Genomic DNA, 4,706 nt, shown 5'->3' with positions numbered 1-4,706 from the left:
GATTGGACTTAAACCGCTAAGGTGAAAAAGGACAGTGCCAAACGTACTTGGAGGTGGGTTTTTGTTTATGGTTTGTGTTATAACCCTGTTTGTGGTGTTTCTCCAATGGGATGCCGCATTGATTCCTTCCTTTATTAAAAAGATTTTGCTACACTCAGACTCCGTGCTTGCGAGAGGGGAAGTATTGCCTCCTAGAGGCGCCCAGGGGGGTGTGGTATGTGAGTGTCCCAGGTCATTGGGTGGGGGCTCGAGCCAGTTATGCATTGTGTTATGAAACGGAACCCCTGGATACTGAACCCGGCCCTTGCTGCTGCCAACTCAGAGAGGCAGAAGGGTTACATAATCAAGCGAAAAACTTAGTGTCACTTATTTTTTTCTCTGTCCTAGCAAGAATGAATTGAATTTTGTGACTTTCTGGAAAGTGCAGAGAGATTAAATGTGGGGAATTCAGTCTCAGTGTTTGTGAGCTGATGTTTTCCTCTCACAGGTCAGTGCCTGCATTGAAATAGCAAGAGGAATCTATGGGCTGCTGTACGCTGGGCACTGAACTGGAAGAGCGACATTTCTCAGGGTGTGAACCCCACCCCCCCAAACCCATAGAGTTAAGGTGACCTAAGCCCTGATTAGATAGTGCTAAATAAAAGGAAGAATTGTTCTGTCCATGTAGCTATTACAGGGATGGGAAAACCCCTCCAGTCACTGTCTACTCCAGAGTGCTATAGCAGTGCCACAGCAGTGTTTGAAGTGTAGACAGAGTGAAACTAGATCTGGCTCCAGTTTGCACTATGGATGCTCAGGCACATACAGTATGTCTACACTAGGGGATTATTCCGATTTTACAGAAACCAATTTTTGGAAACAGATTGTGTAAAGTTGAGGGCACACGGACACACTAAGCACATTAATTTGGCTGTGAGCACAGTTATGCCCCAATGTCACAGAAACTGGTAAATATTCCCAGTGCCCAGACGTGAAGGCATCTGAACTACAGACCACAGCAAACCTGGCCCCCAAAGCACAGGGGGGATTGGGGGTTTGTTCTCCTTGCTTAGCCATGTGCAGTCACACAGAGAGCGCGTTTAAAAGTCTCTCCTCCCACAGAGCGGGAATGGGAAATGATTCTCAATTTGAAGCCTGATGTGAATGAGGATGTCTGGACCAAGGGGCCAGGGACTGGCCTTTGCTAGAGAAACCACCGTCAAGTTTTAGCAAATTAGGAAAAATCAGCAAATAAGAACAACCTCAGGTATCAGTAACAAAATCCCACAGGGAGCAGTTTCTGGCACTACACCTGCACAACTCTGCTCCCCGCTCTTCTCGGGCTCCTGCTCTCTGCTTAGCTCAACCCTGCTCTGGCCCAGGCAGTTCCCGCTCCCATGGAGGATGGGACCACGGCCAGCTATAGGAACTGCAGGATCCAATTCGAATACCTGGCAGTGGTCCAGGTCTTCAGCGGCACTTCGGCAGTGGGTCCTTCACTCGCTCCAAGTCTTCCATGGCACTGAAGGACCCGCCACCGAAATGCCACTGAAGACCTGGAGTGAGTGAAGGACCCACACCTGAAGTGCCACTGAAGACTCAAGCTGCCGCCAGATGAGTAAAAATTAAAAAGTTAGGCTCTCTTCTTTAAGGCATGGGGCCCTTATAGGTGCAGGCATGGGGCCCTCTTAGGTGCGGGGTCCAGTTTGTGGGAATCGGGGCAATTGACCTAAAGCTGGCACTGGATGGGACCCCCTGGCCTGCTGACTCCCTCATTACACTGCCTGGCCTGTCAGTCCAGCTAACTTGGAGCTTTGGCCTCTCCCCATTGCCCCTGGGGACTGTCAGTCTCAGGGGCCTGATTTCCCACTGACCCTTTCCACGTCTATTGGTGCTAGGAACTAGCCAACCGACCCCCCCATCCACCCCCACCACCACACACACTAAGTTTTAGTAAAGGGTCAACAGTCCCTTACACAAGCCAGCCCCGTGAGGGTCACTGATGGCCAGAGAAGGCAGCACAAGCAGTTTCCATGGTGTAATGGGCAACACTTGGGACACTGAATCCTGCAATCTGAGTTCAACTCTCAGTGGGACCTGGTGTTGGCTTGTGGTAAAGCCCTGGAGCTCACAGTCCTCAACTTCCCTGTCTCTAGTTGTACAAGAATGAGTCTTTTCCCTCCTGCTGGGTGACTCACCCACGGGAGCCAGGTCTTTGGTCGTGATGGCCACAATGGGTTGGGGCTCTAAAACTTGCCACCCTAGTTGCTGATTCCTGCAGTTTGACATGGTGGTTGGGATTCTCGCTGCTTCAGCTGGTGCCCACAAGTTTGGCCCCTGTGCTTCCTGCCACACTTTTCCTCTGGCCCACATGGCGCTTGAAGAAAGGAGTGCCAGGGCTGGGATTAATAGTCAGGGCTTGGCAGGAGGGAGGAAGAGCCCCAGGCTGGAGCCCCACACACCTTCCCTCCTCCGGGCACCTAGAGCAGAGGCAGCCCAGCTCTGTCAACTGGATACCTCGGCAGAGTAGGTGAGTTCATGGAAATACAGTCTGCTCCCAAAGCCTCCTCCAGCCCTGCTCATCACTAGCTGTCAGGGGAGAGCTCATTCTCACCTCGCTTACAAATCATCATTTGAAATTCTAAGGGTACATCTTCACTACCCGCCGTATCGGCGGGTAGCAATCGATTGCTCGGGGATCGATATATCGCATCTCATCTAGACGCGATATATCGATCCCCAAAAACTCTTATATCGATTCCTTAACTCCACCAACCCAAATGGAGTTGCGGAATCGACAGGGGGAACCATGGACATCGATCCTGCGCCGTGAGGACGGTGAGTAATTCGATCTTAGATACTTCAACTTCAGCTACGTTATTCACGTAGCTGAAGTTGCGTATCTGAGATTGATTTTCCCCCGTAGTGTAGAAAAGCCCTTAGGTTGGTCAACATTGCTGAAGCCAATGCCCAGACATTGTCAGCAAACACAACAGCTGCGTGAGGAAACCTGGCTTTGTCCAGACTTTCCAAACCTATTTAACTTTCTCAAGTACAAGTATTTTTCATACGTTGTACCTGCTTTTAAAGTGTGTGTTAACTTTTCAATTTCCATTCAAATTTGCAACCAATGACAACATTGGCAGAGCTACATGTAACTAGTTAACAACTGGGGGGCGGGGTGTTGGGGAAATTCGAGGGAGGGGGTGCACAGCTCCCTGGCTGTGGGGCGTATAGGGAATGCCCAGTTTCACTGAATTGAGTCTCCTACTGCAGCACCTCAGTAGGTTACATCAGAGAGGAGCTGCAGGGTCTAGGCAGTGGGATGCCTGTGCCTTTGAGAGCCCAGCCCTGGGAAGCCCATGCTGAGAGGTGCTGCCTGTGAGAGGGGAAATAAAAAAGTCCCTCTGCTCCCTGCCCCATGTTTGCAAACACTGGAGTCTCAGCCCCCAGGGGTAACTGTTACCTCTCTGCCCCTGCCTGTGCCGGGGTTTGACCCTCTGGCAGCATCTCTCCCTGGGCTTAACTCTGGCTCCTTCCCTCGTCCCTGATTTTGCCCTTCATCCCCTCTCCTAACTCTGCCTCCAGCTGCTTAACCCCCCCCCCCCGACCAACCCATTTCCACCCCCTGCTCAGACCCTGGCCACCCTCTTCTCTGACTTGCTCCCCTTTGCCCCTTGTTAATCCCTGTAAAAAGTAGGGGGTGCTGGGTGCCATTCTTGGGGGGAAGGCGGGCTGGGCACCTGGCCCCTGCCTGCCCAATGCTCAAAGCACCCCCCACGATCTTGCGGATGTTTGCCAAGTGCTGCAGGGTCACCTGCAGTGGTAAGAGAGACACGGTTAGGGGGTGATGTAGCCAAGGATGCCTCACCCAACACTGAGATGCAGCCACCTCTGGGGTGGGTTGCACAAGTCAGCAAATGAATTTGCAACAGGAAACGCACTGAAAGGCCGAAGCAGCTGCAGGAAGTGGAGAAAAAGCAGGAGCCCTGGATCTCAGCTCTGCCCCTCTCCGACTCTACTCCCTAACCTCCACTTTCCTCCCAGAGTTGGGGGGAGAACACAAGAGTCTTGATCCCCAGCCTTGCCCACCCCCATATTTCGATATGATTCCATCCAATAGCTGCCTCCCCAAATTGCAGGGCAGCACCACAGGGCAGACCAGGGACCTGCCTGTTTGCACAGGATGGGCGACGCCAGTGCTCCAGGGTGCGGAGAGATGATGCTAAGGGAGAAGCAGGCAGCAGACAGCCTCCATGACAGAGAAGGAAGTTCTAGGGGGTGCCATGCTGCAAGGAGTGAGGGAGGTTGGCAGGGAATGGAAGGATCTTCCCTCACAGCATGTCGTCTGTTTCCCCACCGCAATTCCTTCCCAGCCCAACCCAGGCCCAGGCTAATCCCGGCCCAGCTACCAGGGTTAAATTTGGCCTGGATTTCCCAGCTGCTGGTGGAGGGGAATGGGGCTGGGGAGCATGAGTATCTACTCCCCCTTCCCCAGACACAGTTGCATGGGAACTGACCAAAGGAGCCTGCAGCACTGCTGCCTAGAGGAAACCGAGGCATCAGCCAGTGACAGACACTTCATGGCTCTCCTCATCCTCATCCTCTTTTCCATATACAACCTGGCGAGGGGAAGGGGGTAAGCTCAGGGCAGTTGCACAGTTAACCTGTGGAACTCCTTGTCAGAGGATGTTGTGAAGGCCAAGACTATAACAGCGTTCAAAAAA

This window comes from Gopherus flavomarginatus, chromosome 20 (genome assembly GCF_025201925.1).
Source record: "Gopherus flavomarginatus isolate rGopFla2 chromosome 20, rGopFla2.mat.asm, whole genome shotgun sequence".
NCBI classification, from domain to species: domain Eukaryota; kingdom Metazoa; phylum Chordata; order Testudines; family Testudinidae; genus Gopherus; species Gopherus flavomarginatus.
The sequence above is the reverse complement of the archived record's forward strand: the minus strand, read 5'-3'. Positions refer to the sequence as shown.